General features: G+C 46.0%; 1 protein-coding gene across 2 annotated transcripts in view; it reads right to left on the minus strand.

Moving 5' to 3' along the window:
* Positions 1-27,615, minus strand: part of PROSER2 (proline and serine rich 2) — a 99,479-nt gene that overhangs the window by 37,775 nt on the left and 34,089 nt on the right. The window contains exon 1 of one of the 2 annotated variants that reach the window (XM_032244072.1): positions 6,909-7,039. The exons of the other annotated variant lie outside the window; for it this stretch is intronic. The gene's annotated coding sequence lies outside the window, so the exon portion shown is untranslated. Of the gene's footprint in view, positions 1-6,908; positions 7,040-27,615 lie in introns of those variants that run through there. 2 annotated transcript variants of the gene reach the window in all.

Consider the following 27,615-nt stretch of genomic DNA (forward strand, 5'->3'; position numbering starts at 1 on the left):
ATGTTGACCAGGATGGTCTCGATCTCTTGACCTCGTGATCCACCCGCCTCGGCCTCCCAAAGTGCTGGGATTACAGGCTTGAGCCACCGCGCCCGGCCCCCATCTCATTCTTAAAGTCACACTGCTGGCATTAGCAGAGCTCACGCAGCAAATTCATTGGTTACCTGGTGTAGACGGAGAGCAATCTGTCTTGGAATATGAAGAAACCAAGGTATAGTGCCTCTAAGTCAGCTTGATGAGTCCGACAGAGCTAGTTCTAGCTCTCTACTTTGAGTATTTTTTTTTTTTTTGAGACAGAGTCTTACTCTGTCGCCCAGGCTGGAGTGCAGTGGCATGATCACACCTCACTGCAGACGCAACCTCCTGGGCTCAGGCCATTCTCCTGCCTCAGCCTCCTGAGTAGCTGGGTCTACAGGTGCACACCACGACACCTGGCTAATTTGCAAATTTTTTGTAGATCAGGGAGTCTCCCTATGTTGCCCAGGCTGTTCTCAAACACCTGGGTTCAAGCAATCCTCCCACCTCGGCCTCCCAAAGTGCTGGGATTACAGGCATGAATCGCCATGCCCAGCTATGTAATACTTTTAAAAAACTTTTTTTTTTGGTACCTAAAATTTGATTAGACAATTGGCATTCCCAGGTGTCTTCCCCTTGTTCACGCCATCTTTTATCTTCATATTTCTTTTCTGTTTGTTTTGAGATGGAGTTCTGCTCGGTCGCTCAAGCTGGAGTGTAGTGGTGCAATCTCCACTCGCCACAACCTCCGCCTCTGGGTTCAAGCGATTCTCCTGCTCAGCCTCCGGAGTAGCTGGGATGACAGGCACGCATCACTAGGCCCAGTTAATTTTTGTATTTTTAGTAGAGACAGGGTTTGGCCACGTTGGCCAGGCTAGTCTTGAACTCCTGACCTCAGGTGGCCTGCCTGCCTCAGCCTCCCAAAGTGCTGGGATTCCAGACGTGAGCCACCGCGCCCGGCCATGTCTTCATATTTCTATGCCCCCTTCCTCAGTCCCTAACATCCTGTTCAACTTCCAGTTAATCCCTCCATGTGTAAATGTCTACTCCATGGGAGAGCCGGGAAACAAGACCTTCCATCGCATCCTACTTAGAAACCTTCGCTGGTCCATGCCCCTACCTGGAAGGCTAACCCCTTTCAGCCTAATCACTGACTCCTCAATTCTACCATGTTGGCCTAAATTTTCCCCTATGCTGCCCTTGCCGGCCCAGCTCAAATGTTACATTCTCCAGCTGATGTTCTGCCATCGCTGACAGAAAAACTTTCTGTCCTGTGCTCCCCCAAAGGGTCTCTGTTATCAATTCACAGTGGACACTGAATGTCTCCTTTACCCCAGCAAAGCTTCATGGGAGCAGGGCCCACGCTGCCTTCGTCATCTCCCTATTCCCAGTGTGTTAGGAATTCAAATCTTCACTACAACTCTTTAAACTCTCTGGATGTTTATTTATTTATTTTTGAGACAGAGTCTTGCGCTGTCGCCCAGGCTGGAGTGCAGTGGCGTGATCTCAGCTCATTGCAACCTCTGCCTCCTGGGTTCAGGTGATTCTCTTGCCTCAGCCTCCTGAATAGCTGGGATTACAGGCGCCCACCACTACACCCGGCTAATTTTCTGTATTTTTAGTAGAGATGGGGTTTCACCATGCTGGCCAGGCTGGTCTTGAGCTCCTGACCTCAGGTGATCTGCCTGCCTCGGGCTCCTAAAGTGCTGGGATTACAGGTGTGAACCACCGTGTCCAACTGAAATGCTCTGAATACTTACAGAAAATATCAAATGCACCATTTTTGGAGGCAGCAATGGACACAACTCACCTGTTTATAGACTAGTACAAAGGAGTATACATATATATATATATATATATATACACATATATATTTTTTTCACTCAGAAAATTCCTTTAAGTAGTATGTGCAAACTAAATGGTTTGAAATACCCTCAGAATCAGATTTGTACAGGAAAGCTATGGTGAATCTCGAGTTTCAAGGTCTGAGAAGGGCCTGAGAAGTCATTCAGTCTTAGCCCAAATTTTCTAGACCAGGAAACCCAGTTCCAGAAGGGCGGACCCTGAGGCCACACAGCTCTCGGTGCTGAAACCTGACGGGGATCCGCTAACTTCCAGAGCAGGACCACTCTTTTCCCCATGTGCCCATTAACCTCATTGAAAAAATAAAATGTAATCTGTGTACATCACAAAGAGAAGTATATCAAAAAGAGAAGGTGGCTCATGCCTGTAATCCCAGCATTTTGGGGGGGGTAAGGTGGGGGGACTGCTTGAACCAAGGAGTTCAAGACCATCCTATGGAACACATCGAGACTCACCTCTATCAAAAATACAAAAACTAGCCATGCATGGTGGCATGTACCTGTAGTCCCAGGAGGCTGAGGTAGGAGGATCATCTGAGCCTGGGAGTTTGAGGCTGCAGTGAGCTGTGATTGTGCCACTGCACTCCAGTTTGGGTGACAGAGTGAGACATGTCTCAAAAACAAAACAAAACAAAACAACAAAAAACATGAGGACTTCCAATGACTAGCCCAAGGGCTTAGGACGCTCTACATGGTCAGTCTATGAATACTGTACTGCCATGAACTGATGGATACCCCAGGCCTGGGGTCAAGAACTGCAACAGGCAGAAGATTAAAAATGTCGAGCCATAATACCAGCACTTTGGGAGGCTGAGGCAGGTGGACTGCCTGAGCTCACAAGTTTGTGACCAGCCTGGGCAACACAGTGAAATCCTGTCTCTACTAAATTATTAAAAGAAAAAAAAAATTAGCCAGGCGTGGCGGCATGCACCTGTAGTCCCAGCTACTTAGGAGGATGAGGCAGGAGAATCACTTGAACCCAGGAGGTAGAGGTTGCAGTGAGCTGAGATTGTGCCACTGCACTCCAGCCTGGGCGACAGAGCGAGACTCCCTCTCAAAAAAAAAAAAAAAAAAAAAAAAAAACAGTCAAAGCACAAGTCAGACAACTGGCTTCCGAGAAGGAGCAGCAGCCTGAAAGAGAAAGCAGGAAAAACCCACAACAGACTGAAGCTTTGGGAAGGACCTAAATATCCAAACCAAGCCCTATACAAATAACTGTACTTACATGCAAAATTTCGCGGTATGAAAGCTAACACAAAAGATAATCAAATTCTTCCCAGACATTTCTCTAAAGATGTGGCCAGCAAGCCTCTGAAGAGACATCCAGCATTGTAAGTCTATCGGGAAATGCACCAACACCATACCCACTAAAAGAACCAGAATTTTTTTTTTGAAGGAAGGTCAGGCCGGGTGGCTCACGCCTGTAATCCCAGCACTTTGGAAGCCAGATGTGGGCAGATGGCTTGAGCCCAGGAGTTTGAGACCAGCCTGGGTAACAGGGCAAAATCCAGTCTCTACAAAAAACACAAAAACACAGCTGGACGTGGTGGCGTGTGCCTGTGGTCCTAGCTACGCCAGAGGCTGAGGTGGGAGGATCGCTTGAGCCTGGAAGGTCGAGGCTGCAGTGAGCTGAGATCATGCCACTGTACTCCAGCCTGGGCGATAGAGTGACACCCTGTCTTGAAAAAAAAAAAAAAAAAGGAAAATACCAAGCAGTTGACAAGGATGTGGAGAAACTTGAACCTGACACGTTGCTGGTGGGAACACAAAATGGTGCAGCTGCTATATAAAACAGCTGGCAGCTCCTCAACAGGTGAATCCCAGAATTACCATATGACCTGGAATTCTACTTTCAGGTACAGACCCAAAAGAAGTGACAACAGGTGTTCAAACAAAAACTTGTACACAACTGTTCATAGCAGTACTAGTCACAATAGCCAAAAGTGGAAACAACCCAACGTCATTCGTCTGAATGGGAAACAGAAGGCAATCCGTTCACACACGGAACACTATTCAGCCATTAAAAGGAGTGAAGCACTGATACACGCCGCCACATGGACGGACCTTGAAAACATTGTGCTAAGTCAAAGAAGCCAGACACAGAGGCCAGATTTTAAGATTCCATGTGCACAAACACACAGAAGGGGCAGCCTACAGAGATAGAAGGAGACCAGTGTCTCCAGGGGTTGGGAGAGGGGAATGGGAACCGTCAGCTTAATGGGTTCCCTTTTGGAGAGATGAAAGAGTTCTGGAACTCAGTGGTGACGGCTACATAACTTTGGGAATGGAAGGCACTTCATGCCACTGACTTGTGCACTTTAAAGGGATAAATTTTATGTTCTATGTATTTGACTATAATAAAAAAGATAAGCAGCATCATGTCTTCACAGTGGTAGAGTCTCTGGCAATACTTTGAAGATACACGTTCACGAAGAGCTATCCCATCCCTGTTGGATAAGGCAAATGCTCTTCCCTACAGTCCTTCCCTGCCAATCCTGAATGCACAGATTATAAACCCAGCACCAACTTTTCTTTTTTTGAGACATAGTCTCACACTTGTTGCCCAACCTGGAGTGCAATGTCATGATCTCGGTTCACCGCAACCTCCGCCTCCCGGGTTCAAGCGATTCTCCTGCCTCAGCCTCCTGAGTAGCTGGGATTACAGGCACGCCACCACATCCGGCCAATTTTTGTATTTTTAGTAGAGATGGGATTTCTCCATGTTGGTCAGGCTCATCTTGAACTCTTGGCCTCAGGTGATCCACCAGCCCTGGCCTCCCAGAATGCTGGGATTACAGGTGTGAGCCACCGCACCCGGCTCCCAGAAAGAACTTTCTTAAAATACTCTCAGGTTTCAAGATGAAGGCTACCAGTCTAGAAAGGAAACAATTATGGAGAGGGACAGCTTCACTGAGGTTCCACAGACAGACACTGTTGGCCGTGATGCCACTGGCTGGACACAACCCGTGCAGAGGGCAGTGCCTCTGTGAACAGAGGCTTTCCGATGGTGGCCAGGAGACCCCTCAGCATGAAGTGGGGATGGCTGCCGTCTATCAGGGCAGAGTTGCAAGGCCATCTTCTTAGAGCACATAGGCAGCTGTGAAGCCACCAAGTGCAAAGGAAAGTGAAATGCAACGCTGCCCTTCACCAGCAAAGCAAAGAGCTCGGGTTCTGGGATGCTCCTAGGATTCCCCCTGCAGCTCCCGAATGGCCTCTGTGCCACTGGCAGTCCCACAACACTGCAGATAAGATGCACTTGAACTTCTAGTTCTAGAGGTTCCCCTGTTCTCAGCTCTGCTCCACCCAAGCCCTTCCTCTCTCCCACTTCAGGTGTCAAGGCTCCACTCCTGTAGTTATCTGAGATGATCTTCAGAATCAACACACTGTGCCAACTCTGGGCTCCTTGGGTGTCTGAGAACTTTGGAACCAAGGCCAGGTATGTCTTCAGCTGCCAATGAAGGCTTACTTGATCTGGTTTTAATCAGTTTCCTATAGCTGTTACCTAGAAATGCTTGTATATTGCAGTCACTGCTCTGCGCGCTGTAGGTGGTCAGTCTACAAATATTCCTGAACGAATTCATGGGCAAATCCCCCATCCCCAGCAATCTCAGATGCAAACACGCTCAAACTTTTCTAAAACATTGCTCATCTTTCCAGCTTTTGCTCCACTATCACTCTAATTTTGGATTTCTGATTTCTAGTAGCAGAGAAAATGCATTACTTTTAAATCATCAGCATCTAAAATTCTCAAGGAAAGCTCATGGGAAGTGCTGTTACCAAGGAATATAATCCAGTCGCTTTAAAATGGCTATTACTAGTCTAGACAAGAAAACACACAAGATTCCATACATACACTGTCAACTTTGGCAAGAAAGATTTTAGACAACTTTCATCCTTCCCACCCAATCCCAAGTCAATAGGGCATTTGTTTGCGTTTCCATATTGGCTCCACGAACGAAAATACCTCCTCCACCTAGAAAAACAATCAGTAACATTCAGACACGGAACTTGGAGGGCAAACTTTTTAGTGCATGCACTTTTGTGTATTTTTTTTTTTTAAATAATGTAGAAAAGTATTTTTAATGACGTTTTCTCCTGAGCATTTCCCTCAAGTTTCCACGTATACCTGGTTTGGCCTTTCGCTACCTTTCAGAAACACAGATTTAAAAAAAAAAAAAAAAAGTTCTCCATTAAAACTGGAGCCAGAAAGAAACTTCTCCCTACAGATCTGAATGTTTTACTGTGTTTAGGGTGGAAAAAGTCACACACAGTCATTTTCCTTGACTCACTTTAAGTTTTCTGCTCTGCACCCACAAGGTTCTGGTAAAGAGTTAAAAGTTTTCTGAGGTTAGTTCCTGCGGTTGAGGAAAACAACAAGACACCAAACAACTAGATGCTTAAATTTAGACTCCGTAAAACAATACTGGGAAACTTTCAAAGACTTGGAGAAATACTGGGGTTTACTTTATTGTCTTTTGTTCAATTTCATCACGGGCCACATTTTCTCTTCTATTTTATTCCCTTCCGCCGCGCTGGGCTGGGCAGACCCTGCACAGCCCCGCGGGATTCCAGGACGTGCGGGCCCGGGTGGAACAGGTGGCTCCGCCCGCCGCGTCGGACCCGCACCCTCTCCCAGAGGCCGCATGGGGGTCCCGCGGCGCAAGGGGGTCCCGGGTTGGGAGACGGGCGGTAGGGACCGCGGAGACGCTCTGCGCCCAAGGCTGGGAAACCCGCCTCCACCCCTGCGCACCCAGGACAGCCCCAGACTCGGAACCCAGCGCGTTCCCTTCCGCGCCCCGACCCCGAGGTCCCCGAGGAGGCAGCGACGCCCCGAGGTCGGGGGTCCGGCAGCGGGTGGCCTCTGCTGCGGCGCCGGGCTCCCCCTGTCGGGGCGGAGAGCGCGCAAGGCAGGGTCCGGTGCCCCTCTCTGCCCGACCCGCCGGCGTCCCAGCCAGACTCCAGCGACGCCACCGCCGCCAGGACGCCGTCCCGTCGCTCCCGCCCTGCCCGGGGTCCTAGGGCGGCACTCACCTCGAGGGAGCCCCCTGCCCGGGGACTCAGGTGTCCACTCCGCCCGCGACCCGGAGCCCTCACGCCGCCTCCAGTCTGCCCGCGAGCCCTGCAGACTGTGCCGGGCCGTCCCGCCGCGCGCTCCACGGCACGCCGCGCGCGCCCGCCGCCGGGACTCGTGCTCCTTAGGCACGCACGGCTCGCGCCCGCGGCGCTTAAAGGGCCAGGCCCCGCCACGCTGGGGGTCCCCCCGGCCGCCTCCCAGGGGCCCTCGGTCAAGCTGTGAAGTTCGAGTTGGGGAATATCAGCGTGAAAATCTCCAACTTCATCCCCGAGCGATCCACGCGGAGAAAAGCAATAGGGATGTACGACGGAAGCTTGCAAAAAATGGAACATTAATTTAATTTTTCCTGAGACAGGGTCTTGCTCTGTCGCCCAGGCTAGATTGCACGTGGTGTGATCGCGGCTCACTGCATGCAACCTCCACCTCCCGAACTCAAGTGATCCTCCCATCTCAGTCTCCCGAGTAGCTGGTATCACAAGTGCACCGCCACCACACACAGCTAATTTTTAAATATTTTGTAGAGATTGGGGGAGGTCTCATTATATTGCCCAGGCTGGTCTCGAACTCCTGGGGTCAAGGTCAAGTGACCCTCTCACCTCAGCCTCCCAAAGTGCTAGGATTACAGGCCTAAGCCACTGCACGTGGCCTTTAATTTTTTCTTTTTTATTATCATCAGCTTTGAAAGGCTATTTTATACGTAATAACACTGATGCAATTTATTGCATTCCTGTACCCTCAGACACAGCATTTAACGTGCATACACTACATACATTATTTCATTTAATCCTTAAAATGGTTTTCTGGTTTCTTAGCCCCATTTTACAGAGGAGGAAAGCTGAGGTTCAGACAGTTGAAGAAAGTCATGGGAAAATTTTTGACCCCACAGCTCCTTGCATTTTCTTCTTCAGGTTATCACCATGGAAATATCTCCCAAGGTTAATAGCTGGTTGTGGAAGGCTTTTGTTAAGTTGGTGGAAGTTGATGGTACCAGGTTTAACTCGGTAGGCAGGGAGAAAGCAAGGGTTATGGGGTTGTATTAATTGTAGGGTTTTTTGTATACTCAAATGGCAAATGTTATAACAACCTAGATTCCCAGAATGTTTGTGTTGATTCCCATTTTATAGAAAACTAAGAACGGAAGTGGTTGCACGGGATGAATCACCCGCAGCATTCAGGGTTGAGCCCAATGCCTTTGTCCTGAGGTCATTTCTCTGCCCTTCCCAGAAAGAGATACCTGATGAAAGGGAAGAAAACTTTTCCTCTAATAACACATTGGCCTCACCTAACTCCCTGCATCTTTAATTAATGTTTACAAAGCACTTTAATCTACCCAACATGCTACTTAATTGGGTCAGTATTATTATCCTCTCCTGAACAAAATCCAGGAGACAGTCAACTCTGACAGCCCTTAATCCTCACTGAATAATGAACCTAAGCTTTCTGGTTATGTTCTTTTTTTTTTTCCCCTTCTTACATTTTTGTCCATGTTGTGTTAAATATGAATGCATGTATCATGAAGTGACAGAATAAATGGTAATATTAAACACCTATCTGTAGGAGGGAGATAATATAGCAGACACTGTCTTTAAGGAATTTCTTTTATTTTTTGAGACAGGTTCTTGTTCTGTTGCCCAGGCTAGAGTGCAGCGGCAAGACTGTAGCTCACGGCAGCCTCCAACTCCTGGGCTCAAGTGATTCTCCTGCCTCAGCCTCCCAAGCTGGGCCTACAGGCATGAACCACCATGCCTGGCTAATTTTTTATTTTATTTTTTGTAGAGACAGGGTCTCATTCTCACGGTAGTCTCAAACCTCCAGGCTCAAGCAATCCTCTCATCTGGGCTGCCCAAAGTGTTGGGTTAAAAGGCATGAGCCACTGCGCTCGGCCCTTTAAGGAATTCAGATCAAGGGAAAAAAAAAAATTTGATAAATGCTTCCCAGAATTATTTTTATTATTATCCTTCTTGCTTGGTTAAACTTTTACGGCATCTTTTCTTACAGGTGAAAAAGAAACGAGAAGGAAGATATTGAAGAATGATGGGATTAGAAAGGAAAAAGGGGAAAAGAAAAAGGCAGAAAAATAGGAGCAGGAAATAAACAAGGAAGAAAATGAGACTGAGAAGGCTTCAACCGACAGGCAGTTAGGGATGGAGGCTAGCCCCTGCTAGCACGTCCTAAGTCTTTGTGGGAATTACTATCAGGTGGCCCTCCTATAGGCTAGTGCAGGCCTGGCCAGGGAGCTAGCCCAGGCTGGCCTCCTGCCTTGAAGCTCCTGCCCCGATGCACCCGTGGCCTAGGCACCTTTGTGACAACTGAACACAAAAAGGGACCGAACAGTGAGAAAGGACACTGAAGCCAGGTCAGAGGAGAAGAAATGGTTACAGAGGGAATTTAAATACGGTTATTTGGCTGGGCGCCGTGGCTCACGCCTGTAATCCCATCACTTTGGGAGGCTGAGGCAAGCAGATCATCTGAGATCAGGAGTTTGAGACCAGCCTGGCCAATATGGCAAAACCCCATCTTTACTAAAAATGCAAACATTAGCTGAACGTGGTGGGCATGCCTGTAATTTCAACCACTTGGGAGGCTGAGCTAGGAGAGTTGCTTGAACCCAGGAATTGTAGGTTGCTGTGAGTCGAGATTGTGCCACTGCACTCTAGCCTGGGTAACAGGGTCTGTCTCAAAAAAACTGAAAAAAGATAGTTATTTATGAAAGTACTTAGATAATGTCCAAAGGAAAATAAATGAACAAAGAAATATCTAGAGGGTCTTTGTATTGTTACAGTTTTAAAACCTAGGAAATTAAAAAAATTTCACTGTAAAGTCACTTGACTTCTTCATAAATGTTTTCTGAGGCTGGTCTTTGCTAAGAAAACCCTGATAACACATGACCCCCAAATATTAAATAAATATTAATGAAATTTATATAACTTAAAAATTTTTAAATAAGCTATGTATTTTTATGTTATAAAGGAAGTATATTACTGTATAAAATTGACTTCAGAAACTGTAATATATGTCATGACCACTAGAGGGAGGCAGACAGGAAAGGAGAAAGAAAGTAAGAAAATTTCATAACTTTTCTTTACTAAAAAAACAACAGCAGTTTGGATCTGACAGGGGATATGTAAAAGACATGATTTATTACCTTAAACTGTTTATCTTTTTTGAGCTTCAGTTCCTCATCTGTATAACAAGGCCGTTAACACCTACCCTATAAGGCTAAAAGTATTTTAAAGTGTATCTAAACAAATTGAACAAATAATAGGTGAGAAAAGTTAACAAAATTAGAAAAAGAAAGAAAAATATAGGAAATTGACCTATTTATTATTGAAACCTAGTCTACGGCTATACTGATGAAACGTATCAGAATGGAACAATATAACCCAGGAAAAGGTAGTGTAGACTTTCATATGTGATAAAAGGGTCATCAAAAATAAATGAAAAAGAGATGGGATGTCAGTAAGTGGAGGTAAGAAACATAGTAATTTGAAAAGATAATCAAGTTAAGCCCTTACATGTCATTATATGCTGAAAGATGTTACAGCTACATTAAATAATTTTAGGGTCCAGTGTGGTGTCTCATGCCTGTAATCCCAGCACTTTGGCAGTCTGAGGCAGGAGGATTGCTTGAGCCCAGGAGTTCGAGACGAGCTTGAGCAACATAATGAGACCTTTCTGTCTCGACAAAAAAAAAAATACAAAAATTAACCAGGTATGGTAGTGCACGCGCGTAGTCCCAGCAGCTCAGAAGGCTGAGGTGGGAGGATCACCTGAGCCTGGGGGTGACGTCCAGGCTGCAGTGAGCTGTGATCGTGCCACTGCTCTCCAGGTTGGGGGCAGAGAGACCCTGTGTCAAAAAGACAAAAAATAAAATTTAAAATTAAGGGAAAATTTAGGTAAATATTTATGTGATCTCAAGGTGGGGAAAGAAAAGAAATGGTCAAGAAGGAAATGACCATTAGACTAAATTGCATAAAATTTAAAAAATTCTGGTAACTAAAAATATTGCAAACAGAAGCCTAAAAGACAAAAAAAAAAAATTGGAAACTACAAACCTCTGCATAACAAATCCAAGAGTTAATTGTATCTTTAGGACTACACACAAATTGATAAGAAAACCCTAAAAATTCTGTGGGAAAATTTCCTCAAAGAGAAAATTAAAGTGCTTAGTAATTAGCTATGTGTATATCTGTGTGTGTGTTATTATATTTTAAAGTGTTTAGACTAACTTGTAATTTCAAAAATAAAAATGTTAAATAATATACAATATTTTCACCTAAAAATTAGAAAATATAATTTAGATTCTAATATTTAATGCTGGCAGGAGTGCAAAGAAATGGGCAATTTTATTTATTTATTTATTTATTTAGCAATGGAGTCTTGCTGTGTTGCCCAGGCTGGAGTGCAGTAGCACCATCTCAGTTCACTGCAACCTCCACCTCCCTGGTTCAAGCGATTCTCCTGTCTCAGCCTCTCAAGTAATTGGGACTACAGATGCGCACCATCATGCCCGGCTAATTGTTTCTATTTTTAGTAGAGACGAGGGTTTCACCCTGTTGGCCAGGCTGGTCTTGAACTCCTGATCTCAAGTGGTCTACCATCTTGGCCTCCCTAAGTGCTAGGATTGCAGGTGTGAGACACCGTGCCTGGCCAATGGATAATTTAAAATACAATTAGTGGGAACATAAGTTGATGTAACTTTACTGAAAAGCAATTTTGTAAAATATTTAAAGACCTGTAAACCTTTATATGTTTTGACCCTGTAGTTCCATATTTAGGGCTTCAATGGAAATAATGAGAAATAATCACAAAGATTTATGCATGAAGATATATATAATCTAATCATATATACAATCTCATCACATATACATGATCCCAACATATATAATCCCATCACATAATTCTATCATACACAACCTAATCATATACAATCCGATCGAATATAACCCAATCATATGTGACCCCATCACATATAATCCCATCATATATAATCTAATCTTAAATAATCTGATCATATATAATCTCATCACATATAATCCCATCATATAAGATCTCATCATACATAATCCCATCATATATGACCCCATCATACAGAATCTCATCATAAATAATTTGATTATATATAATCTCATCCTATATATAATCTGATCCTATATAATCTCAGCATATATAATCTCATAATATATAATCTAAAAATATATAATCTCATTACATATAACCTCCTGATATATATCATCATATATATAACCTCATCATACACATAATCTTATCTCATATATAATCTCATATATATATAATCTCATCACATATAACCTCCTGATATATATCATCATATATATAACCTCATCATACACATAATCTCATCTCATATATATATAATCTCATCACACACAATCCAATCATATGTAATCTCATCATATATACATAATCTCATGTTGTATATGTGAATGAAAATGTCTTGAGAGGAGATTGAGAGATAGGCAGAGTGTGCAACAATGACTTGCTGGTAACTACTTAGGAAACTGGTAAAAGGTTTCCTAAAGAAGGGACTGAAACCAAATCAACTGTTAACACCAAAACTGAAATTTAGCAAAATAAGTAAATAAATAACTGTTTACTCCCTAGCACAGCCCTCAGGAAGATTTATTAATGATAATACACACTGCATATCAATTAGCCGGGCTTGGTGGCATGCACCTGTAGTCCCAGCTACTTAGCGGGCTGAGGTGGGAGAATCGCTTGAGCCTAGGAGGTCGAGGCTGCAGTGAGCTGTGTTTGTGCTGCTGCACGCTAGCCTGGGCGACAAACTGATACCCTTCTCAACAACAACAAAAGCAAACCCTCTTGCTCTTGAATATGTTAAAGAAATAGGAGTGAGTGTTCCAGATGCTGCTATTATAACTACTTAAGGCATTTTATTGTGATGTTAAATAAAACAGTGGCCTCAAGAAATTGGAGACCATAGAGATGCTTGAATTATACATTCATGTACATGGCCGGGCACGGTGGCTCACACCTGTTAATTTGAAAGGCCAAGGTGGGCCAGATCACTTGAGGTCAAGAGTTCAAGACCAGCCTGGCCAACATGGTGAAACCCCATCTTTATGAAAATACAAAAATTACTTGGGCATGGTGGTTGGCGCCTGTAATCCCAGCTATTTGGGAGGCTGAGGCAGGAGAAATCACTTGAATCTGGGAGGCGGAGGCTGCAGTAAGCCAAGATCGTGCCACTGCACTCCAATCTGGGCAATAGAGTGAGACTCAGTCTCAAAATAAATAAATAAACAAACAAACAAATAAATAAAATTCCCATACATGCCATCGACCTGTGGCATTAGGTGCTTCATCTTCATATATGTTAGAGAACTCATGGGGTAAACATGTTTACTACTAAATGCTGGGTCCTCACCTTCCCTTTGGGCTTATCACCGTCTGTCTCAGGCCCCTAGCCCTCTTCTTTAAGCTCTTTAAAAGGCCTAGACACTCTCTTTCTTACATTTCAGGTGTATACATAATAACACCTTATATCTTTATACCATTTCACAGCCTACAAAACTGATTCTCACAGGTTCAATTCTTGCGACAGTCTTGGAAGGTGTGATTCGCATTGCACAGAGGAAGAAACTGAGGCTGAAAAGGATTCAGCGTTTTGCTGTCTCACTCACGTAGTAAGTGGCAGAGTATTCGTTCCAGGTCTACTGCTGTCTGCCTTTCACCAGGGCTGCCATTCGTGAGTTTCTGGTTGCCTGGTGGAGCAGTACCTTTCCCATGAATTTGCTCTCTGTAAAGCCAATTAAGGGACTTGTGCTCATATTGTTGACAGTTTTCAAGGTCATTAAATTAGTACTGAGGAAAAGCACAACCTTTATGAGAGCTTAAGGAATCATAACATGAGCAATGTGGAAATCTCATTAGGAATGTGGAAATTTCACCTTATTAAACACTCATCTAAGTAGAGAGAACTGATAAGATACGAAGAGGGAGGGGAACAGGGAGAATAATAAAAAGTGGAAGCTGTGTTTCCTAGCAAAAGGCTGAAAACTTCATAAAAATCCATTAAGATTTTGATGGAAGGCATAAAAATCTTTCTCAAGAGTCCATAAAGAATTACTAAATGCCAAATACAAAATGCTATTATATACTTATGAAAAGATTTGGTGCTTCCATATACCAATTAAACCCCAAACAGAATAATGTCATGAGTACAGCAGACATAGATTAAAGCATCATCTCTGCCGGAGACAGACAGAAACTACATCCACACAAAACTCAGGAGCCACAAGGAGATCACGCGACGGGAGTCATACTACACAGACATCCTCATTTTGCACATCGTCATGTCGCCCTTCAGTCTTCTTTGGAGGCCTTTAGCCAGCACTGTCAGGAGTGACCAAGAGCGAAGTCAAGGCTGTGCAGGTGAGAGGCAGATCTGGCCACAGGACACAGGCTGCTCCTCGCTCTGACTCCCTCAGGCAGAGCAGATGGGCCATCCTCATAAACTGCGTGTTATGCTGGGGGAATAATTATTCTCAGTATGGTTTTTCCATATGCCCATTTTCAAGTAACTATGTGAGGAAAGCAGGGATAATTGATAGACAATTCCATAATAGGTTTCAACTTTGTCTTTCATCAGCCAGTTTTCCAAGTCTACTAAAAATAACAAAATTAACTCTAATTTTCATTGACTTTCTGTTCTCCTTCCTCTCCTGGGAAGATGTGCTTATGAGCTCCAAAGAGGAAAAGGCCTGGTTAGATTCAGCAATTGAACAGGCTAAGCAATTAAGATCTGACACTAGCACACAATATGATATACAGGCAAGAAGTCATCTAATTTCATAAATGGATTGACGGAATGAAGGCATTCTAGCTCACATTACATTAACAGTTGTTTTAAGAAAACACAAATGTTTGAAGTGTTTCTAAAAGGGCAAAATAATTCATTTCATAAATGCATTTACTACAAGGTAACTTTCAATAGTGAGCTCCTTTGGCACATTAAGAAAATTCAGGGGCTGGGCGTGGTGGCTCATGCCTATAATCTCAGTATTTCGGAGGCCAAGGCAGGCCGATCACCTGAGGTCAGTAGTTTGAGACCAGCCTGACCAACATGGAGAAACCCCATCTCTACTAAAAATACAAAATTAACCAAGCGTGGTGGCCCATGCCTGTAATCCCAGCTACTCGGGAGGCTGAGGCAGAATTGCTTGAACCTGGGAGGCGGAGATTGCGGTGAGCCAAGATCTCACCATTGCACTCCAGACTGGACAGCAAGAATGAAACTCCATCTCAAAAAAATAAAAATACAATAAAATTCAGGTTACGGCTAAGTGCATTGGCTCATGTCTGTAATCCTAGCACTTTGGAAGCCAAGGCAGGTGAATCACCTGAGGTTAGGAGTTTGAGACCAGCCTGGCCAACATAGTAAAACCCTGTCTCTACTAAAAATATGAAAACTAGCTGGGCATGGTGGTGGACACCTGTAATCCCAGCTACTTGGGAGGCTGAGGCAGGAGAATCGCTTGAACCCAGGAGGTAGAGGTTGCAGTGAGTCAAGATTGCACCATTGTACTCCAGCCTGGGCGACAAGAGTGAAACTCTGAAAAAAAAGAAAAAGAAAAAGAAAAAAAAAGAAAATTCAGGTTATGTACAACTTTGAAGGAATGCTTCTTTCTGTTATTTAAGATTAGCTATAATCTGTAGCTCTAGGCTGGGTGTGGTGGTTCATGCCTGTAATCCCACCTATTGGGGGGCCAAGGTGGGAGGATGACTTGAACCCAGGAGTTCACGACCAGCCTGGAAAATGTGGCAAAACCCTGTCTCTACGAAAAATACAAAAAAATTAATCGGGCATAGTGGTGCACATCTGTAGTCCCAGCTACTTGGAAGGCTGAGGTGGGAGGATCACTTGAGCCCAGGAGGTTGAGGTTGCAGTGAGCTGTGGTCACACCACTGCACTCCAGCCTGAGGGTCAGAGTGAGACCCTGTCTCAACAACAACAACAAAAAGATAGCTGGGTGCGATGGCTCACACTTGTAATCCCAGCACTTTGTGAGGCCAAGGTGAGTGGATCACGAGATCAGGAGATCGGTTGCCTTTTCTACATATCTTCACCAGCATTTGTTCCTGCCTATCTTTTGGGTAAAAGCCATTTAAACTAGGGTGAGACCATCCTGGCCAACATGGTGAAACCCCGTCTCCACCAAAATACAAAAAATTAGCCGGGCATGGTGGCACACACTTGTAGTCCCAGCTACTCAGGAGGCTGAGGCAGGAGAATCACTTGAACCAGGGAGGTGGAGGTTGCAGTGAGCCAAGATGGCGCCACTGCACTTCAGCCTGGCAACAGAGCAAGACTGTCTCAAAAAGAAAAAAAAAAAAAAAAAAAAGATTAGCTATAATCTGTAGCTCTGGATCTAGAGTATTTTCAAGCTTGGGTCTCAAAATATAACATTTTATATTCTACCTTCAGAAGGAGAAACTGAAGACCCAGGAGAACCCGGAAAAGGTCATGGTTCCTGACCCCAGTCTGTAGCTTTCTTCAATGAAAGACTTTTCCAGGCCAGGTGTGGTGGTTCATGCCTGTAATTCCAGCACTTCGGGAGGCTGAGGCAGGAGGATCACTTGAAGCCAGGAGGTCGTGAGCAACCTGGGCAATATATTGAGATGAAGTCTTTACAGAAAGTTAAATCAGCTGGGCACAGTGGCTAATACCTGTAATCGCAGATACTCGGGAGGCTGAGGCAAGAGAATTGCTTCAACCCAGGAGGCAGAGGTTGCAGTGTGCCAAGATTGTGCCACTGCACTCCAGCCTGGGCGACAGAGTGAGACTCCTCAAGAAACACAGAACAAAACAAGACAGTGCTGGAATAACACACTATGATTTTTTGTTAGCAAAATAGTTTTCAGAAAATTATATGAAAAAAAGCCATTAACAGTGGATCTGGGGAAAAAAGGAATATTTAAATCTATTTTGCAAATATATAGGCTTCCTTTTCTTGCCCACTGAAGAGATGTCATACAGTGGCATTGGTCAGGTATCTTTAAATAAGTGAAAAAGTATCTGGTAACTGAAACAGGAGGATGGGCATGCGCCAGGGTAGTGTGACATTTCAGCACCAGCCTGACCACCCTTCCTGGGGGCTGATCGCTATCCGTGGACAGCATTGTGTGCTATCTCGAAGGCCTTCCATTTCACCTGGGCTTGCAGCAGCTACTCTGGAGAAGGAGCCTTCTTGGCAGCATTTCCAGATGGTTTTGTGATGACCCAGTTCTCACAATAAAAGCCACACTGGGAGAGAACAGACAATAAGCGGGCGAAGGGGGAAGCCCAGGTTCCTTAAATCCTGCTAGAGCAGCTCCTGAATTTCAGAGAGGGGCAGCACAGTGACCTGTCCTTCACCCCAAGGTTTGGTTTGTTGGTTAGCACGTTTGAGAAGGAAAAGAGGGCAGTGTGTGATGCTTGAATCGTGGGAGGCTCAGCGTGGAAATTTCTGATGCTGCTCAGATTAAGGCTCTGAAGTCAATTACTGCTGATGAGAGGCTGTTGCATTCTCTCTTCTTTTCTTCATTAGTGGAAAAGGACCAGGAGGCTTGGCATATGTGAATTTCAGGGACACGCTGCGGCTGTAATAATGACTCTGTTCCTTTGTTGCTAGTAAGTGGGAAAGTAGGAATTGAGGCCCAGTTTCTAGGTGTTGGGCTGCCTGAGAAAGCCCTCACAGTTAGGTCCTACTCAAAAACGCTCAATGGCTCCCCAGATTCAGCCTCTCCAGTGCTACATTCTCCTACTGGGCCCCCAAATTACCGCCGCCGTCTAGTCCCTTGCTGTTTCTCTTGCTTCGATATTTGCATTTCTGCTGTTTCCGGAACACTCCCTGTGCTTCCCAGCACCAGGTCTTTGCTTGGGCTGTTCTCATCCTGCCCTGGTAAAAATCTGGCTGGTCCTTGAAGCTCAGCTTTGACTTCACTTTTTTTCGTGAAGTTTTCAAGTGTCCCCAACCATTTCCCATGCCTCTTTCTTTAAAAAAAAATTATTTTAAAGACAGGGACTCATTCTGTCACCCAGACTGGAGTGCAGTGGTGTGATCATATCTCACTGGGGCCTTGACCTCCTGGGCTCAAATGAACCTCCAGCTTCAGCCTCTTGAGTAGCTGGGAGGACAAGTGCTGGGGAAAATGTTGAAGTGCGCAGGGCTGTCGGGACCTAGGGGCATGGCTGGTGGCCAGTCCACCCTGTTGAGATGAGCATCGCCACTCAGATCACTCAGCTGGGGACTTGGGGGTGGGGGCAGCGGACAGCACTGGCTAGAGGGGACGTTTCTCTGGGCAGTCCCCAGTTCTCCAGCTCTAATAGATGTACTTCTTGCCTATTTTTAGGAATTTCCAGAAAAGGAGGTCCTCACTCTGTTCTTGTATGGGGAATGGGAGAGAGCCTGGGTTAGCGAAGGGTACATCTGGGAAACTCTTTTTTTTGGGAGGTCCCTGATGTGAAGAAGGCATCCAGGGTGGCAGCTCCATCCTGGTTCTGGAGGCGTCGGGCAGGAAAAGGAGGAAGGGACACTGCAGCTTGCTGCGGCCACCGAGGGCAGGTGATTGAAAGTAACTTTTCTGGTCTCTGAGAAAAGCCCAGTGATGAGGGTAGTGGGTGAGGAACGGGGTGGGGTGTTCCCAGGGGCTGGGGGAGAGGTCTTCTATTATTTCAGCACCCAGGGCTGAACTCTGTGGTTCCCAGAATCAGGGTATAAGTCACGTGGCTGGGGAAGCTCCCAGAATCAGGCTGTAAAGTCACATAGCCAGGGAAGGAGGGGCTGGAAGACCCTGTGCCGCATCAGAGTGATGTGGCTGTATGAATACCTTCCATGTGTGGGGAGAGCCAGGAGGGTCCTGCACAGACCCTGGCCACAGGCCACTGTTTCAGGCAGGTGCCCACCCCAGGTGAAGTCTCCTGTACAGGCGCCTGGAGGGCTGTCTGCATCACAGATCCTGCCATGGCTGCCACTGTGGCTTCCTCCACCCCCAGGATCCAGCCAGGAGAGGAATAAGGACTTCGGTCTAGATCGCTGTGGGGGTGTCATATTTCCCTTTAATTCTGAGCTGCTTTTTTTTTTTTTTTTTTTTTTTTTTGAGAGAGTCTCTCTGTCGCCCAGGCTGGAATGCAGTGGCATGATCTCGGCTCACTGCAACCTCTGCCTTCTGGGTTCAAGCGATTCTCCTGCCTCAGCCTCCTGAGGAGCTGGGATTATAGGCGCTCGCCACCACACCTGGCTAACTTTTTGTTTTTAGTAGAGATGGGTTTTCTCCACTTTGGCCAGGCTGGTCTCGAACTCCTGACCTCGTGATCTGCCCGCCTTGGCCTCCCAAAGTACTGGGATTACAGGCTTGAGCCACTGTGCCTGGCCTATTCTGAGATGCTTTAATTGAGAGTTGGCTGCACGGGTTGGCGGCTCCTCGCCTGGGTCTGGAGTTGCTCTGGAAATCCAGGGGAAGTAACTGGGGGGTCTATGGAAGGTGCTCCACTCTGGGCAGCAGAACCCATTCCTGCCCTCCAACATCAGACTCCAAGTTCTTCAGCTTTTGGATTCTTGGACTTACACCATGATCTGCCTGAGGTTCTTGGGCCTTCAGCCACAGACTGAAGGCTGCAGTGTTGCACTGTCCGCTTCTTTCTTTTTTTTTTTAGATGGAGTCTTGCTCTGTCGCCCAGGCTGGAGTGCAGTGACATGATCTCAGCTCACTGCAGCCTCCGCCTCCCGGGTTCAAGCAATTCTCCTGCCTCAGCCTCCCGAGTAATTGGGACTATAGGTGCGTGCCACTACACCCAACTAATTTTTTGTATTTTTAGTAGAGACGGGGTTTTACCGTATTAGCCAGGATGGTCTCAATCTCCTGACCTCGTGATCTGCCCACCTCGGCCTCCCAAAGTGCTGGGATTACAGGTGTGAGCCACCGCGCCCGGCCGGCTTCCCTACTTTCGAGGTTTTGGGACTTGGGTTGGCTTCCTTGCTCCTCAGCCTGCAGACAGCCTGTAGGGACTTGACCTTGTGACCCTGTGAGTTAGTACTCCGTAACACACTCCCCGCCGTGTATATATCTGTCGTCTTAGTTCTGTCCCTCTAGAGAAGAACCCTAATGCAAGAATTATTAGAATATACAAGATAGCTAGCAAGTTTTCTGGTTACATATCAATACACAATGTCACCTGCATTTCTCTACACCAGCAACAAACAGAAAATTCAGTCTCATAAAAATAAAAGTAAAAAACAACAATGACAAAAAATAAGGTACTAAGGATACATCTATAAAAGACCTTTATGGAGAAAATTATAAAATTCTTTGTAAGACATTAAAGAAAGCTCAAATCGATATGATGTTTAGAAAAGGAAATATTTTCTGTCATAGAGACGTCAGTTCTTAACTGACTTGTAGATTTAATGTAATTTCTTTTGAAGTTTCAACAAGAATTTTTTTCTGAAATTGGACAAGATGAATCTCAAATTTAAAATAGAAGGAAAAGTGTCAAGTATAATCCAGACAAAGGGTCCCCAACTGTGGGTACCACTCCGTGGCCTGTTGGGAATCTGGCCTCACAGCTGGAGGTGTGTGGCAGGTGACTGAGTGAAGCGTCATCTGTACTCACAGTTGCTCCTCATCACTCTCATTCCGGCCTGAGCTCCACCTTCTGTCAGATCGTGGTGGCATCAGATTCTCAGAGGAGCAAGGGCCCTACTGTGAACTGCGCATGCCAGGGATCTAGGCTGCACGCTCCTTATGAGAATCTAATGCCTGATGATCTGGCACTGTCTCCCATCACTCCCAGATGGGACCATTTAGTGGCAGAATAACAAGCTCAGGGCTCCACTGATTCTACATTATGGCAAGTTGTAGAATTACTTCCTCACATATGACAATGCAATAATAATAGAAATAAAGTGCACAATAGATGGAGTGCACCAGAATTATCCCGAAACCACCCCCCACCCTCCTCCATGTAAAAATTGGCTTCCATGAAACTGATCCCTGGTGCCAAAATGGGTGGGGGCTGCTGGTCTAGACCTCTTCTTCTCCAGAGGAAAATGCTCAGGCAGGGGTCACACTCTGGAGAATAAGACTTATGACAGAGCCGTAGTCAATTAAGGCTGTGGAATTAGCTGGGCATGGTGGCTCACGCCCATAATCCCAGCACTTTGGAAGGCCAAGGGGGGCAGATCACTCGAGGTTGGGAGTTCGAGACCAGCCTGGCCAATATGGCAAAACCACATCTCTGCTCAAAATACAAAAATTAGCTGGGCATGGTGGCACACACCTGTAATCCCAGCTACTTGGGAGGGTGAGGCAGGAGAATCACTGGAACCTGGGAGGCAGAGGTTGCAGTGAGCCAAGATTGTACCACTGCACTCTAGCCTGGATGACAGAGCTTCTGTTCATCAAAGAGTGCTGTAAAGTGAGCAAAAAGCCTAGCCACAAACTTGAAGATATTTGCAATACATATAACCATCAGTGAGTTAGCATCTAGGATATATGAACTCCTGAAAAGTAATGCCAAAGTCTCAGACAACATGCACCCGTGTTTCTCGGGAGGAACACGAGTGACTCAAAAACAAATGAAAATACCATCAGCGTCACCAATAATCAGAGAAACACAGCTTGAAACCACCATGAGACATTTTCCACCTCTACTCAGTTGGCAAAAATGGAAGAATCACTTGGAGAAGATTTGGAGCCACTGGAATGCTCATGGACTGCCGGAGGGAGATGGCTTAGCTGCCGCAACAAGGCACCTCGGACCAAAAGACTTCAACAATAGAAATGTGTGTCTCACTGTTCTGGAGGTTAAAGGTGCTGAGGTCAAGGTGTTGGCAGCGTTGGCTTCTCCTGAGGCCTCTCTCCTTCTGTAGTCAGCTGCCTTCGCACTGTGACTTCCCAGGACCTTCCCTCTGCGTCTGTGTCTTTTTTTTTTTTTGAGACAGAGTTTCACTCTTGTGGCCCAGGCTAGAGTGCAATGGTACAATCTTGGCTCACTGCAACCTCTGCCTCCAGGGTTCAAGCAATTCTCCTGCCTCAGCCTTCCAAGTGGCTGGGATTACAGGCATGTGCCACCATGCCTGGCTAATTTTATATTTTTAGTAGAGATGGGGTTTCACCATGTTGGTCAGGATGGTCTCGAACTCCTGACCTCAGGTGATCCTCCCGCCTCGGCCTCCCAAAGTGCTGGGATTGCAGGTGTGAGCCACCACTCCTGGCCAGTGTGTCTGTGTCTTTTTAGCAGGTCAGCCATCCTAATAGCTTAGGGTCAACCTAAGACCTCATTTTAACTTAATGACCTATTTCTTTATTAGGTTGGTGCAAAAGTAATTGCAGTTTTACATGGCAAAATCCAATATTTTAGTATTTATTTATTTTTAAAGGTTATTCTATTTATTTAATATATGTATTTAAAAAATATCAATAGCTTGTGGAATGCAAGTAACCACTTGTATTCTGGTTACATGAATGAACTGTGTGGTGCTGAAGTCGGGATCTTAGTGCCCCCAACACCCATGGGGCGTACATTGTACCCAAGATAGAGTTTGTTCATCCACTTCTCACCCTCCTCCCTTCTGAGTCTCCCACATCCACAGTACCACTCTGCAGGCCTTTGTGCACCCATGTCTCGGCTCCCACTTCTAAGTGAGAACGTGTGGTAATTGCTTTTCATTCCTGAGTTACTTCACTTAGGATAATGGCCTCAAGCTACATCCAAGTTGCTGCAAAAGACATGATCTCATTCCTTTTCATGGCTAGGTAGTATTCCATGGTGTATATGTCTCACATTTTCTTCATTCACTCATTGGTCAATGGGCACTCGGTTGGTTCTGTAAAGACCTCTTTAAAGACTTACTCCAAATATGGTCACATACTGAGATCCTGGGGGTGAGAGTTTCTACATATGACTTTTGGGGAGACCCATTCTGCCCACAAGCGGAGGGCATATTTGTATTATCCCTTTGGACTTTTGGGCATTAGCTATAAAACTGAGCCCTAGCAATTCCATTCCCACAGAAGTCTTGCCTTGTTGGCCAGACCACATTCAAACAATGTTTACGGCACTATTATTTGTAATAATAAGGGGGAAAAGCTAGAAACAGAAACAGATAAATACACTGAACTTACATTCGTAAATAGGATACCACAGGAGTAGAAATGAACTACAGCTGCATGCTTCAACATTGGTGAAACATAATCCTCAAAAACATATGAAGTGATTGTACTAGAAGTTAGAGAAAGATGAACACAGTATCATTCCACTTATGGAAAGTTCAGAAATAGGCAAGAGTAAGAGCTGGGCATGGTGTGCACAATGATACTCAGGAGGTGAGAGGATCGCTTGAGCCCAGGAGTTCAAGGTTAGTCTGGGCAGAGTGAGACCTTGTCTCTAAAAAAAAAATAAAGGCCAGGTTTGGTGGCTCACATCTGTAAACCCAGTACTTTAGGAGGCTGAGGCAGGCAGATCATGGAGTCAGGAGTTGGAGACCAGACTGGCGAACACAGTGAAACCCTGTCTCTACTAAAAATACAAAAAATTAGCCAGGTTTGGTGGTGTGCACCTATAATCCCAGCTACTTGGAGGCTGAGACGGGAGAATCACTTCAATGCGGGAGGTGGAGGCTGCAGTGAGCTGAAATCACGCCACTGCATTGCAGCCTAGGCAACAGTGAGAGACTCCGTCTCAAACAAAATAAATAAAATTTTAAAAAGGCAGGGTGTGGTGGCTCACGCCTGTAATCCCAGCACTTTGAGAGACTGAGGGGGGCAGATCACAAGGTCAGGAGCTTGAGACCATTCTGGCTAACACGGTGAAAACCCTGTCTCTATGAAAAATACAAAAAAAAATTAGCTAGGTGTGGTGGTACACACCTGTAGTCCCAGCCACTCGGGAGGCTGAGACAGGACAATTGCTTGAACCTGGGAGGTGGAGGTTGCAGTGTGCAGAGATCACGCCACTGCACTCCAGCTTGGGCAATGGAGCGAGACTCCGTCTTATAAAAAAAAAAAAAAGCAAGACTAAGCTCCCGTAGGCAGCTGGATGTACAATGTGGAATTCAGGGAACACCTGGCAGTGTTTCGAGTAGCTTTGGTCAGCCTTACCGTTGATTATCCTGTCAGTGGTGAAAAGGAAAAAAAGTAATAAGCAGGTGAAAACTTAATTCCCAGGGGTCTTTCCTACAATGTCCAAAATGCAATACCTCTAATACTTCAAAGGCAGCTGCCTAAAGTGGGCTGAGTTTGTATTTGCTCAGCAAACCATGCCACTGGGGGAAGGAAAATGGATGTGATGGGAACTGAGAAGGACTCCAGGTGTGGCACGGCTCAAGCCGAGCTTGCACGCTGCTGGCTTCAGCCGGCTTGTCCACAGCCAAAAGCACAGCCCTGGACATACAGGGTGGCTGCACTGGAGTTTGGCTTTCTTCTCCAAAGTCCTTTAGCACTGGAGATCCCACCCTCTGCATCTGATGCCATTGTCCCTGCTGAGTGACTTGGGTGCTCATCAACACAGCAGTAGCATGGGGAGAGGTGATGCTAGTCTCTCGGGTGACTGTGGAATGTGAGAGCTGGCAGCCTCGGGGCTTGGTAACCCTGGTAACCTAGGTCTTTCCATCCTCTTGCTCCAGGCAGCATTGGCACCTTAAGTACAAGGCCAGCCAGGCACGGTGGCTCCTGCCTGTAAACCCAGCACTTCTTCGGGAGGCCGAGCTGGGGGTGGGCGGATTGCTGGAGCCCAGGAGTTGGAGACCAGCTTGGGCAACACAGAGAAACCCCGTCTCTACAAAAAACACAAAAATTAGCTGGGCATGGTGGCACATGCCTGCAGTCCCAGCTACAGGGAGGCTGAGGTGGGAAGATCAGTTGAGCCCAGGAAGTTGAAGCTGAAAGACCCCATTGTCCTCAGGGTCCTGCCTTGTCTGTCCTTCACAGGTGCCTGTCAGGTTGCTACCTTAGCCACCTGGGGCTGCTTCTCTGTAAAATGCTTTAATTTCAAAATGAAAACCAAACACAAATGTTTTAGGAGTTCAAATAAAAACGCTTACTCATCCTGGGGGAATTCCTTCTCCACTTTCAGGAAGGGGGCCTGCAGGGAGCTTCAGAACTCCTCCGTCATCTCCAGGGGCCCTTCCTCTGGAGGGATTAAGGGCTCCCGGGAGGCACACGGGAAATATCCCCCTGTCTTGTTGCATTCAAATGAGCTAATGAGATAAGCTCCCGCTTCAGTTTCCTGTCTCTGGTTATAATTGGTCTTGCAGCCTTGCTAATCATTTCCGGCAGTTGTTCCTTCTTTGGCTATGATAAATATGAATGCCTTTAATCTGCCATTCCTTCTTCGGGCCTGGGATTCTGTTAAGAGTGACATTTTCTTGTCTTCTACTCTGCCTTTCTTAGTGTGGAAGCATTTTTCTTTTTTCTCATTGTTTTTGAGACAGAGTCTCACTCTGTTGCCCAGGCTGGAGTGCGAGGGCGTGATCTCGGCTCACTGCAGCCTTGAACTCCTGGGCTCAAGCAATCCTCCCACATCAGCCTCCCAAGTAGCTGGGACTACAGGTGTGCACCAGCACTGACTGGCTAATTTTTAAATTTTGTATTTTTTGTAGAGGCAGTTTCTTGATACATTGCTTAGTCTTGTCTCGAACTCCTAGGCTCAAGTGATCCTCCTGCTTCGGCCTCCCAAAGTGCTGGGATGGCAGGTATGAACCACCACTTTCAGCCCTGGGTCTAGTTTTTAATGCAAACCTTCACTTTTCTTCCTCTGACTGCTGTAAAGGGAATGAGAAGCCTGCCAGCAAAGCCCAATCCTAGAATCCAAAGCTCTGTGTGGTTTCTTTTTCTGTGTTTGCTCTTGAGAGTCCTTAACGTGGGCTTCTGAGGGGTACCGGGTCCCTGAGGTTCTACACCGTATTTTGTATGTAGCAGAGGATGTGACTTTTTTCCCAGATAAAATGTCATAACTTTCATCAGGTTTTCAAAAGAGTATACTAAAATAATTGTTAAAACATTCAGTTTCACCATTCTGGGGTTAGCTGCTTTGAGACACTCTGGGTGTCTGAGTGTCCCCACACGTGGTAACATCAAAGGTCATTATATGGCTGGGTGCGGTGGCTCACACCCGTAATCCCAGCACTTTGGGAGGCCCAGACAGGTAGATCACTTGAGACCAGCTTAGCCAACATGGTGAAACCCCGTCTCTACTAAAAATACAAAAATTAGCCGGGCATGGTGGCACACGCCTGTAATCCCAGCTACTCGGGAGGCTGAGGCAGGAGAATTGCTTGAACCCAGGAGGCGGAGGCTGCAGTGAGCCGAGATTGCACCACTGCGCTCCAGCCTGGGCGACAGAGCGAAACTGTGTCTCCAAAAAAAAAAAAAAAAACACATTGTATTTTCTAGGGACTGCACGTAGGAAGTTTACCTTCTAAGTTTACCTACCTAAGAACCACGCAGATTTCCTCTTTCCCCACCTCTTCCTTATTTAAAATTTAATTAAATTAATTTATTTATGTACTTATTTTAGAGACAGGGTCTGACTCCGTCATCGTCTAGGCTGGAGTGCTGTGCTGCAATCACAGCACATTGTAACCTTGAACTCCTGGGCTCAAGCGATCCTCCCACCTCAACTTCCCAAGTAGCTAGACTACAGGCACATACCACCACACCCTTTATTAGAGAGGGTGGGGGGTGGGGGGGCGGTCTCAAAATGTTGCCCAGTCTGGTATAACTGTCCAATGGTTCTTCCTGCCTGCTGCACAAATAGACCATGGCACTGAAGTAGAGAGAGAGTTTAATTAATGTGGGGCGGGGAGATGGAGGTATTAATCAAATCGACTCATTGAAGGCTCATGGGTTAGGTGCTTTTCAAAGGCAGTCTGGGGTTGGGTGTGGTGGCTCATGCCGGTAATCCCAGCACTTTGGGAGGCCAAGACAGGTGGATCTCTTGAGCTCAGGAGCCTGAGACCAACCAGCCTAGACAACATGGTGGGACCCTGTTTCATCAAAAAAACTAGCTGGGTGTAGGGCTTCATGCCTGTGGTCCCAGATCACATTATCCTGGGGGCTGGAGGTTGCAGTGAGCTGTGATAGTGGCACTGTACTTCCTCCAGCCTGGGCAACAGAGCGAAACCCCATCACACACACACACACACACACACACACACACACACACACACACACACGAAATACAAATAAAAGCAAAGGTAGTTTGGGGGAAAGGGTGGGAGTGGTGAGGCATTACTGCTGATTGGTTGGGGTGGAGATGAAATCATAGGGGTCAAAGTTGACGTCCCACCTGGACCTCCCAAAGTGCTGGGATTACAGGTGGGAGCCACTGCACCTGGCCTCACCTCCTCCTCATTGTACAGATGTAAACACTGGTTTCCCAGAATGGTAGATGATCTGCCCAAAGTCACACAGCGTCATAGTGCCAGTGTTGGGACTAAACCCACATCTTTCCATTCTCCATCCAGTGTTCTTTTCACTCTCAACCTTCAACAAGAGGTCGTCTAGCACTCCAGAACGTTCCATGCCCCAAATTTTCCCTTTTGTAGAACACACCAATTTATTTTCTCTAATGGAAGCAATTTCATTCCAGGTGGTAAATGCCTAACTCATGTTTAGTTGTTGAAAAGAAACCTTGCAAGC

Source organism: Sapajus apella, unplaced genomic scaffold (genome assembly GCF_009761245.1).
Source record: "Sapajus apella isolate SASKATOON/1434 unplaced genomic scaffold, GSC_monkey_1.0 scaffold53, whole genome shotgun sequence".
Lineage (NCBI taxonomy): Eukaryota > Metazoa > Chordata > Mammalia > Primates > Cebidae > Sapajus > Sapajus apella.